Here is a 13,113-nt window from a genome sequence, read left to right on the forward strand (position 1 = left end):
GGTGTCCCATATTTCGGGTGATATGTTAACTTGATCTTCTAATGTGTTTTCTTTGAAATTTTTCAGTCTTCAATGGCTGATTTTGTGACTTCTCTAGCTAAACGACATTTTTTAAACGAAATTCTCTATTGGCGGAAGGATTAATAAGTTTTAATTTTAAATGGTAATACAAAATTTCATAAATGTTCCTCATTTCAAGTGATACAGAAAAGTAAAATCCTGATTTTTCATTTAGAAAAAACAAAACAAAACAACAAACACACATTTTATCGTAACATACTACTATGGAAACACTGTATTGTCCTCCAAATCTAATCAAATAAGTATCAAAACTCAGTCCAAAATTATACTCAAGTGGCTGAATACATATAAATGTCTAAATCTGGAGTGTCAAACTCAAAACACACGTATTTGCCCACCGTGTAGTTTGTCTTCAGCCATGGCAAGATGGTATACCTTAGGACCTCGTAGTAGGCCTCGTGGCCGATTTTTTGTCAAGCATTGAAAAAGAACGGATGCACCTTATTTCCATCAGAGGCCACAACGCCGAGGACCATTGTTTGGGCCCGATATTTGGTGAAGTAAACCCCTTGGACCTCTTCCTTTGCTTCCGCAGGCCAGTAGTCGTTCTGACGGTTGTTGAATTGATCAAACTGTGAAAATCTTCTTTTCAGAGAAAATTTTCACAATTGACCTATTTGCCTTGACCCATGTGGGGATTTTTTTGCACCTTTAGATCCTCCTGGCTTTCATACCCTCTGTCAGAAGGTGGCGTGGTGTCCTTGTGAATTAAACTAGTCTCAAGTTATGATTTATAGCCCTCCTTATGGTCCTAGGAGCCACACAGAAGTCGTTAGTGAGGCGATTCATGGACTTAGTGGGATTCTCCTTTATATTCTTCTCCAAATTTAACAAGAACTTAATTTCCCTCTTTAAATAAAGCTCTCCACTATTTGACATCCTGGAGAGATCTTCTCCATTTTTCCATTACGTACAACTTAAATCAGGCTCCTAGAACACTTAACAATGTCCGTAATCTTCATCCCATCAACTCCAACATCTAAGAGATTTGAGATGCGCTGCTTTTTTGCTTGTTGCTCGCACATGATGATGAAATACCTGAATGACTGGTATAGTTTGCTTATGTAAAAAGGACGTTAGAAATATAATATCAATAAAAAAATTCATATTAATGAGAAAATAAACATTAATTAACAGTCCACGTTTTGCTGTCCTACCCTGTATATAATTATTTCACGTCGAAATAACGCTCTGAATCGTAAATTTATCCTAAAAACGTGATTTAAAAAATAAACCTACTTGAATTGAAGGTTATTTTCGTATTCTACGGCTTAAATAACAATAATTAAGGAGTGAGTTTTAGCTGGTGGGCGATCCAAGATTTAAATTTTGTTACATAGTGCTATCATATAGACAACTTGATTAATAATAGGTAACAAAACAAATTTTAGTGTTTTACACTTTCAAACATTCGACTATAAATAAAAATACTGCTTTAGCGTATATTGTTTTGTTTACTAGTTACAATTAGAGTAGTAAATTCACAGTCTTTTCTAATCTGTGAGCTTTTTTCTAACTGGCTATTTGAACGGTGTTTTTTATTGTTCAAAATTGTTGTAATTATTCTATATTTATTTAAGAAAGAATATCTAAATATATTTTTACACATTTTGTTTGTGTTCTTGAATGACCGTAAGTAACACGGATGATTTATTGAGGAGTTATACATATTGTATAGGATCGAAATATCCTATTCCTTTATAGGCATGGCTTACAAATTCAAGTTGTCTCTAGATATTCTAAGATTTATAATTACAACTTATTGTTTTTATATATTATCTTGCACAAAAAGGAAAAACTTTTACACAAAAACAAAACTAATTGGAAAATTAACTACATTTAGATATATTTGTATTTCTGCATTATTATTTTAGTTTTACCTCTGAGAAGAAATTCGCCTTCAAAAACCAAGGTACTTTACTTTACTCCTTAATTTAAAGATTTCATATATATTACACAAAAGCTCACTTTGAAAGAGTCGATCAGTTTAGAAAATTTGGGTACCATTTTAATATATGCTTCTGGAAGATACTTTGATTTTAGTATCAAATACCGATAATCTACGCACAGTTATGGGACATTATCCCTGACAAAGGAATGTTTATATCCTCTGAACTAGAACGATATTTGAAATTTTTTTAAACAAATTGCTTGTCTGTTTAGAAAACATCATTGTTCTTCAAAAATAGTATCGTTTCAAATATTTTATTATTGTGTTTTTATATTAAAGTTTTACGTTTTTGTGTATTTTTATATTAAGTTTTACGTTTTTTGTGTATTTTTATATTAAAGTTTTACGTTTTCTGTGTATTTTTATATTAAATTTTTACGTTTTTTGTGTATTTTTTTATTAAAGTTTTACGTTTTTTGTGTATTTTTATTTTAAAATTTTACGTTTTTTGTGTATTTTTCCATGTTTTACTTATTTCTTTGAATTTTTTTTAAAGAATGTTATCGATTTTTTTCATTTAAAAGAATAAATTATGAAATAAATACTTTATATATATGTTTTATAGAATTTTCTAAAATTAATATAAAAAAAGAAGAAAAAAGAACTAGTCTATCCCTAGAGGTCTAATTTTAAAAGAAAATGTTTATTTGTATTGTTATAATACAATTCTTCCTGTTATTTATTGAATTTTTGGTTGATAAAATATTAATTGTAGGGTTCTGTAATAGTTAATAAAAAAGACCAAAACAAAAAACAATACATCAGAATATCAGCAGTATAAACTATTTTAGACTCCGAGTGAAATTGTGGATTGACATTGGAGTGGTTCTTTTTTATTTAATAGGAGATATGGATTTAATTTCTTCTTTTTATTGTTATTTGTAGCTAATTTAATCAAACAAACTCTTCATGGATTAATCAAATGTTGCTTTTTTTTAAATTTATATTATCAGAAAAACACAAGAATATAAAATGGTGGATAAATATATGTCGTATATTTCCTCGATATTACTATTTGGAAAAAAAACAAAAAGCATGATAAAAATTAGGGATGTGACCAAGTAAATTTAAATGTACATAAGTCAAATATAAGTACTTCTTGAAATTTTAAGTGCAAGTATTGAGCTTATTTGTTTGACGTAATTTAAGTAATTCACAAATCCTTGTAATGTATTTTAGTACAAATACTTAGAAAAATATTTGCTTAGAAATTATTTGCAAAGAACATAAGTTATCGTAAAAATGGAAGAAACAGATATATTATCTAATTGCAATGGATAAAATTATTTATTACTTTTATAACATTTTTTAAGGAAATAAATAAAATCTTTTTCATAAATTTTTCTCCAAAGTTTTTCGAAATACTTATGTATTTAAGTATTAATACGTTTAATTTTGTAAACCAAGTATCGTTATTCGGGTTTTCAAGAACACTTACGTATAAGAACTAAATTATAAGACTTAAGGACACTTAAATTCAAGTAACATTGTATCCATTTAAATACGTGAGTACCACTATAATACTTGTATACCAAATAACACTATAATTGCCTCGATTTTTTTAAATTTCAATACAATTTGTTTTTCCTATTGAAGCAAGTATATTCAATTCCATAAGAAAACGTTCGTTTTCAAATAAAAATCAAACGTTTTTAAGACTCAAAACTAATTTCTACTAATTCAGTTGTACTGATTAAAAGATAGTTATGCATATACAAATATATTACTTGTTAAATTAGTAATACACATATATATTTTTAGAACGGTATTTTTTCTAATTATAATGATTTTGTTGGAATCAATATTATTTAAATAATATAGATATTAAAAGTTTGGGTGGAAAGTCATTTTTGATTTAAGAAATAACAATGTAGCAATTAGAATTTGTTGCTAATGCTCAGGTTTATTTGAGCTCGTCATATAAAAAAGAAAAGTGGAATAGATATCTTTATTATTAAAGCAAAGTTAATTGTCCCCTAAGAACTCTGAGTAATGCCAGGTACACTTTCAAGTATACTATAAATCATTATCAACTTAATTTTATTTTTCTTCAAGACAGTTTTTAATATAAAATGACAAGACGAAACTTCATTTTTTTTTTTAAATTTTGATTAAGTATACTACAATAAAAAATAATTCGCGCTATCGATTTTTAGAAAGGTTTTCTAGACTTTTCATTTACGCTATGAGTAGAAAACTCAATCAATGTTCCAAATTTATCAACTTAATTCTTACAAATATAATTGTCCTCCCTAGTAAAGATCATTTATTTTAATACCTATAACATTTTTAAAAAAATGACGACATTTTTGTGCAGAAAAAAAGTATGATCAATACACAACGACTAAAAATGACTAGTCTTTGAAATTCAGCATTTAATGACTGAAGTATGAAACTGTATATGAGAATAAAACAAATTATCCTAAATTTTTTCACGAAAATAAACACAAATTAATTATATCTTTGTCCACCAGAGTTGTCTTTCAAAGAAAACATGATGCAGAAATGGATTAATCAAAGAAGAAGAAATAAAAAATCATGACTTCTTGGCTGTTAAACATAATAGAGAAAGCTCCACATCAATAAAAAAATTTGATTGCCAATAGTTTTGACTACTCGTCTTCCATTTAATCCCTTTCTTTTTGTATGATTAATAATGTTCATTTGATGACTCAGAGCAAACGTAGTAGGTTATAATTTTTTTGTGATATCATCATCTATATTGATAAATCAGCTAGAAATGTTTATGATTACGTTTGTAGAATTTTAAATTCATATTTTACAAACTCTCAAACTGACCATAATAACAAAGATTTTTATTGCTTTCGTATGTTTGAAAGAGGGAAAGACTAATATTACATCTTGCCCATGCTTGTTCCGGCACATATCATCATCACTTATCAGTAGGGATGGGATTTTTGTATGAACGGTTGGAAAAGGCGGGAGCAAGACTTATAGTACTGAATTAAGACTCATGTTAATATCAGCTGATTATGTTTTGGAAGAAGAAAATGAATTATTAATTGAAAGAAGAGAACCTTCTACATTTAAACATAATGACGAAAAAAAAAAAGAAAGATTTAAGAGCACACGCAGCAGCCCTTTTTCCTCTTTTATCGCTGAACTTAGTTTTTCCTTTACACAAACAACTTCTTTACTCAATACTAACTTAGATGCATGACTAATCGGGATAAGTACAATATTGTGTTATTGGAATGGGTATTTGTAAATAATTCTATATTGAAACAAATTTCTAGCAGTATTTTTTTGTTAATATTATAATCATGACATCTAATCATCCTTCGAAAATCTTGAACTTTTACAGAATTGATTTTTTTTGGCATAGTTTCTGTAGATAAAACCCAGAATTAGCCTTGCAATATATATATACTGATATTTACATATAAACTGCATTAAGAGCCTATAATAGCCTCAATGCCTTTTTTTTTTGTCAGCTACTCATTTTTCTTTTTGTCTTGCTGCCACCAAAGTAGATTATAATTTTGTGTGTCGAACAATCAGTCCAGCTAGAAAAGCCCAAAGACATTCGAAAGATTATTTTATGTATTGGTGTAGAAAATATTTTTGAGTTAAACTGGTTAATTCTATGGTTTACAATCCTGAAATAGTTGCTCGTTTTCATTGTCAAGAGCACCAAAGTCCAAAAAACAAACCTATTGAGGATATTAGTTTGGCAAAACCGTTTGTAAGTGATGTGTACTCGCATTTATCAAGTTTCCCATGTTTATAGTTTAATTAAATTGTATCTACTCAGTTGAAAAGAAAAAAAAATACCTCAAACCCTTATCTAATCATTTGTTATGTTTTATACTTTAATAGAGATATTTTTTTGCAAAAAGTATAACATAGGTATGTTATTTATTGTTGATCTGTCTTTTCTCTTTCATGGTATTCTTTTATAAAAATCATATTTTATGTATTTGACAAAAAAAATTATGAATTTTTTTACAAACATATCTTAACAAACTCCATATTCTTTTTATTATTGAATGAACAACATCTAACCAAGACAAATAAATTGTCTACATGATATAAAGAAAAAAAATAAGGAAAGAGTTATGTCACATACTTGCATGAATAATTCAATAGGAATAGAAGACATTTTATTGGGTAGAAATCAATAAAATATTTAATCAAATAATGATAACTGTTGTGTAATCTTTAAATCTACAAATAAGTCACGTAGACATACAAAATAAGTCATATGACGATTTCAATCTAAATTTGTGTTTATTTCCAATTTTCTATAATTATTATTATAATGCTTAATTTTTACAAATTAAGCTAATCTATATATTCAAAAGAAACATTTGACCATTTATTATTTTACATGTTTCTCAAACATTTTTATGTTGAAACAATGAGATACATTTTTGAACCAATATTTGGATAATATTTAATTATGGAGGACACTCTCTTACCAATCTTTTAAAAACCTATCTTTGATGAATTCTTTGTATTTTTGCTATTTACAGTGGATATTTCACAGAGATAAAAAATAGTTTTTGTGATATTATTACAGATCTGCTTTTCTTTTGTTAAAATAATGAGATAATTTGTAGTTTGAATATAAAGTTTTGTATCTGTAGACGTCGTAACGGACTTACTTTTACAATTAAATACATTGCTTTATTGTTGAGAATGTAAATCAAGAAAGAAAATAATAGCATTGTAGCTGTGTTTGATACCTTAATTACATAAAATCTACTGAAATTGTAAATTTGATTTACTATCTATGTATAGCTATTAGGATACATTGATCTCAACTTTATATTTTCCAACATTTTCGTATCATAAAAAGATAAGCCAATTATTAACGAAATATACCAAATTTGTAATTATTCACAAGGTTTTGATTAGTTTCAATAAAAAGTGACGAAGCTCAGTGAACAATGTGCTTGGAAGAAATTATTCCCTTAAAATAAAGGTGTGAAGGTTGAATTCATGGTTACTCCTAGAGAAAGAAATATACATTCAGCATATGAACTTCAAAGATAATTCATAGGTCAGATGGAGTAATTGTAATACTATCATGTTTACTTATAACTAATTGTTACAATTTCATCCTACAAGATGAAGAAAAATTTATGAATAAATTAGTATTATTAATATTGTACTGTACATATTTTAGAACATCTCAGATGTACTATAATGTTCCCAACGCTATACAATACAATTTCTAAGGACATATATCGTTTTAAAAGTATTTTGTTTTTTGTTTTTGTCTCTTCAGCCGTTGGACTAATCTTGTCTTGAAAACCCCTTAAATACCTAGAAGACGTTGGACTATAAGATCTGCATTTAAATGTATCTACGTTTATTCACTTTTCACCTCTTGAGTGAGGTTGGCAAAAATTTTTACACAATTAGTTTCGGACGTATAATTGCTGTGATATTTTTTATTTATTATATTAATATCATTCTAGGTGGAATAGTAGTGATACACATTGATTATGAATGAGATTACTACTGACGGACCTCTTGACAACAACTTGACTTTAATTAAGACTTAAATGTCTTATGCAATGGCTTTATCAATAAATGCGAAGAATATTAACGATGCCGTTAATATAATTTATCTATGCTCAATGTTGAAGTGGGAAACATTTTTTATTTTTTAACTGAAGAAGATAACGATCGTGTATTTAATGATGTAAACATGTACCCTCTTGAAGTATACAATACCACTCTTCATTGAAATAGTCGGTTTTCAGGCACGCCATGTCTATGCCTACGATGTTTCAATTTTGGTCATTCCAGGATTAACTGCCCTGGCGACAGCTTCAAATTTTTGAATATAGATCTGTTCTGATGTAAAAATCTGTTCTTCTTCGAGAAAGAGAAAAATCGAGATATAATCAAGAAAATGAATCAACCGCCAATAAGCATATGGCTACACCATCAAATAACAATGCTAACGATCATTTTCAAAGTGTTCCTATGTCTTTAGAAACACACTAATAGGTTAGCAGTAACTGTATATGTGATATTTATGAAGAAGCTGATGCCTAAGTACCTTACGTTTCAGATGTTCCCAATGAATCGCCTGAAAAAGCAGTTCAAGTTTATAATCAAGAAAATGTGACTCACGATGAGCATGAAGGGGAATTGTTATATCAAGGTGAAGGAAAAACTTATTCCATGTAATAAGGGAATAAGTCCTAAAGCAAGAATTTGGTTTATACACTTGTAGAGGAATTCAGTACGAGTTTTCCTGAGGAGCTAGAAAATAATAAGCAAATGGAAGTTGTATTATTGAAAAACAAACTAAAAGACAAGATTGAAAGTCATATTTAATCAATAAACCTAATGACCATATTTCTTAAGAAAATATTATTCTGTGTAGATCAAGATCTGAATCAATTACAAAAAGACTTGCATCATAATCTCAATGGGCGACAGAAGGTAATATGTAACCCCAAAAGTTATTAAAGAGACCATGATCTCCTTTTTATCCTTAAACTGCAATTCCTTTCAGAGTTTGGGGAGAACATATGAATTGATTAGATTATTGTTTTTATAGACACTCCTGACAAAGTTACATTATATGACACGAGGTCAGTTTAGAGAGTCACTTTTACTAAACAAGAATGCTACTCTTCATTTTGTGCATTTGATAAGTTCCTCTTGCATCACAGAGATGTTTCACTATTGAAAAAAAAATTACAACCTAAAATCTAATACCGTTGTCGAGATAGAAATCTGATGAAGGTATACTCGATATAGGGCATCAAACTTTCTGTTTGATTTAATTGGGGTGTATGGGCCAAATTTTTTACGATCCTGTTTTCTTTCACGAAAAACTTTGAGCCGTTTTATCACATGTACTAATCACAATGATTGGAGGTTTTAATATAAAAATTTAATGTGGTCGAGATTCTGTTTAGGTTACAAGGAATAATCGTCTTCGAGATACTGCATTCCTTTCTTTTATTTTAAAGATACAAGGGCTCTATGACTCTGATGACTCAGTATAATATTATAGTCATACTTTTTTTTCGAGGGATATATTTTCTAGATCTGTGTCTTCGAGAATATATCTTTTTATATTTAAAGGTTATGAAACGGACACATTAAAGTCGTAAAAAGTAATATACACTAAAATATCTAAAAATCTTGCTTTATTTATTCAAATGAGCCCCAATTCTAAGGAAGCAATCACTAAAGGTTTTGGGAAGTTTAATTCTTTATTTTTGAAAGAGAATGACATGAATGATGGAAAAATTGAAAATATAATATTAAATATTAAAAATGGAAGTGACGTTTTCTCCAAATTGCAAAAAATGTTTAACGAAATAAAAGGCGCTTGTCGACAATAAGGCGTAAGCCTGCTGGGAGTAGAAGCAGACAAACGAATGCAATAGAAAATTTAAATAAAAATTAATATGTGAAAAAGTAAAAAAATATATGCTGCCCAACTTTATTGAGAAGCAGACCATTTTCATAGAGCTAAATTAAAAAATAATGAGCATGGATGATTTATCGAAATCACGATTATAATGTTTGCCCTTCGAAAAAAAACTAAAACATATCCAATAACTTGTCGATCATGCTTAAAACTGTTATTGAATCAAATGATCCTGAATTAATTTGCAAGGAGATGTGGTCTTTTGACTCCAATATGTATAATTGTATCGACTGGAAAATACATCAAAATGTGTAAGATGCATTTTCAGAAATGCTTCTTTCCGTGAAGACCTCAGATGCAGGTCTGATAAAGAGCTTTAACTATCAAATGAGGTTAACGACAGGGTTGTGTGAAACTTTCCATAGAATAAATCATATATTCCCATAATAAAAATGCAAAATTTAATAAAAGTCCCGGTCCTTCGGGGTTTCCACTGAATTTTATAACAAAATATTTCTCCTATCTTGCTCCTATTTGAATCTTCTTTCATCAAAAGGTTCTCAATAATGGTTTTTTCCCCGTCTCCGCTTCCGAGGGATACATAGACTTGCCTCTGAAACAAACAAAAGGATACTACATATCTTCAAATTTAAGATATTTTACATGGATCACAATATAGTTTTGTAAAAAATAAGACGATTGACATTATCCCTTTTACACTAAAGTCTCTTGTCGAGTCTTATAGTAGTAACTTCACAGTTATGATAGTAGATTTTACGAGGCATTTAATACTTTGAGTATGTCATAAAAACTCTGTAGCAAAAAGGACTTGAAGATTTTATCATTAGTATAATTTTCATTAAAAGCCTCATTTTAAATTTAAGTCAAACTTGTTACTCTTGGTATCCTGGATAGGGAAGGCAGTTGTGAAATGAATGGGAAAGAGATTCGTAAGAAAATTAAGAGAACAACTTCATATTTCTCTTCTTTCAATTTAAAAGTATGGGATGGTATCAGCGCATAGGATATTTATATTATTACTAAAGTTACGTTAACACATTTTAAAAATAGTATTCTAAAGAAATATAATTTTTAGAAAATTGTCAATTGAGAATAGTTAAAAAAAATATAGACCACCAAAAAGTGAGTTTCGTGTATCAATGGAAATATCTTAATTCCTTTCAGATAAAAAATTTATGGGAGTACAACAAATTTTGGAAAGTTCATTTGATTGGATTTTGAAAGGTAATACAAGTGGAATTTCAGCTAAGCCCCTATTAAATAACTTTCAAGTATTTTCATTGTGTATACTCCAAGTGTATCAAAAACTTTTGTGATGGTCCAAATGAAATAGTGAGAATATTTGAGGTGTCTTTTTAATGGGAGATGCCAACTAGAAGTTACATTCACAAAAATGTTGTATGTAGCCTAAACTCAGATATTGATGTAGATGTTAACTTGATAGATTGTTTCATTAATAACAGGGCTTTTATTTATTCGGTTATTTTTGGAGCAAATAGTTCAGTAAAGAGTCCATTTGTCCTTTTACACAGCAATTATATTATACAACTACTTTTTACTTTAGAAAATTTATTTATACACCCACTTTAACACATTTCAATGCATATTTGTAACGACACATCGATAAAAAACATACCCCAGAATGCCTTAAGGAAATTACAAATATGTAGGTTTTTTATGTCGAGCGAAAGATATTTTAAATAAAATATACAATCTTTTACTCTCGAGGTTACTGTCAAGTATTTCAATCAGAAACGGGGAATTTCATTCCTGTGTCAATGTATAAAAGAAACAACCGCAATGTTTTTCTAAAACTTATGGGAATGTTATTAAATTGATTAGAAGTTTATTCAATCAACAACTATTATAAAAATCAATATATTATTTATAAATTACGTACAATAAAATAAACCAACTATGATGGAAATTTATATATTTTATCGTTACGCGAATGTTTTATTGAAAATTTAGAATATTTTTTTCATTTCACTTTCTCACTAGATACTTATTTTAAATATTCCTGAATGTGCTACATTTTATAATTGTCTTTTTAATTTTCGTTTGTCTACAGGGTAGTGCAGCAAAACGTGGGCTGTTAATTAATGTTTATTTTATCATTACCGTTAAAATTTTTATTGATTTTTTTAGTATTCTGTTTACACCGTTCTTTTTACATAAATAAATTGTTCTAATAATTTTTTCATTTCATTATCATGAGCGAGCAACAAGCAAAAAGGCAGCTCATCTCAGATCTTCTAGATGCTGGAGTTGATGTGATGAAGGTTATAGACAATGTTAAATGTTCTAGGAGCCTGGTTTTTAAATTGGCAAAGATGAAAAAAAAAAAAAAAAAAAAAAAATGGAGAAGACCTCTCCCGGATGTCAGAAAGTGGAAGACATAATTTAAGAAAGTACGCGAAGTTCTTGTTAAGTTTGGAGAAGAATATAAAGGGGGATCCTACTAAGTCGATGAATCCACCTCATTAACAACCTCTCTGTCGTTCCTAGGATCATCAGGAGCGATATAAAGCACAACTTGGGATGATTTTCTTTCATAAGGATTCCGCGCCACATTCTGACAGACGGTACAAAACCCAGGAGACTCGAAAGTTGCAAGAAAAATCCTCACATGGATAAAGGCAAATGGATCAATCGGGAAAAGTTTCTCAGAAAAGAAGATTTTCACAGTTGATGAAGTCAACAATCGCCGGAACGACTGCTGGCTTGCAGAAACAAACAAAGAGGTTCAAGGGGTATGTCAGACCAAATATCCGTCCCACACAATGGTCCTCGGTGTTGTGGGCTCTGATGGAAAGAAGATCCCTCTGTTCTTTTTCAAGGTTGGACAGAAAATCGGCCAGGAGGCTTACTATAATGTGTTTAGGTACACCATCTTGCCATGGCTGAAGACCAACTACCCGGAGGGTAACTACGCACGGAGTCAGGACAGTGACCTCTCTCACATGTCCGCCAAGTGCCAAAAGTTCTGAGCAGGTAATATGGCTTGATGTTGGTCCAAAGAGATATGGCCCCCTTTATCACCAGATTTCATCCCACTGGACTTTTCTATAAGGGGCACTTGGAGAGGGAAACTAACAGGACCTTACACCCAAATGTGGACAAATTGAAGTTCTCCATAGTGGCGACATGGGACAACATGTCAGAGGAGTTTATAATCAACTCCTGCATAACCTTCATGCGACGTGTAAAGGCTGTGATTGGTCATGAAGGTGGTCATATTGAGAGTAAAAAGTTTTGCAAAAACCTTGTCTACATGTTTTGTAAACATTATTTTTTTTCTTATTATTGAAAATATAAAATTATTGATGTATTTCTAAATCCATCTCTCGAGTCCATGTTTTACTGTTCTACCCTGTATATATTTTAACAAATTATTTGTCTAGTATCTAATTTTTCATGATTAACAGATTGTAAATATTTGAATGTATGCCAATAAAAAATTAGGTTTGATTAGAAAAATGAAGAGATTAATTAATTAAATTGATTTTTTATATCAAGCCATCTTTTTTTAAAATTCAAAAGTATTTATTCTTGAAGGAAATTATATCACTTTAATTATATTAAAAGTAAGAGATGTGTAGAAATTAAAGACTTACTTTTAATACCTCTTACTGTTAATATTTTTACATTTTTATAAGTAGAAAATTTTCAAGTCCGAATATTAACCTAC

At 29.4% G+C, this 13,113-nt stretch overlaps 1 long non-coding RNA gene across 1 annotated transcript; it reads left to right on the plus strand.

Annotated features, from left to right (window-relative positions):
- Nucleotides 1-10,538: 10,538 nt before the first annotated feature.
- On the plus strand, nt 10,539-12,761 carry LOC139907662 (uncharacterized). The gene is made up of 2 exons (XR_011784390.1): nt 10,539-10,646; nt 11,641-12,761. It is a non-coding gene; the product is annotated as an uncharacterized lncRNA (long non-coding RNA).
- The last annotated feature ends 352 nt before the right edge of the window (nt 12,762-13,113 follow it).

Source organism: Lepeophtheirus salmonis, chromosome 2 (assembly GCF_016086655.4).
Source record: "Lepeophtheirus salmonis chromosome 2, UVic_Lsal_1.4, whole genome shotgun sequence".
Lineage (NCBI taxonomy): Eukaryota > Metazoa > Arthropoda > Copepoda > Siphonostomatoida > Caligidae > Lepeophtheirus > Lepeophtheirus salmonis.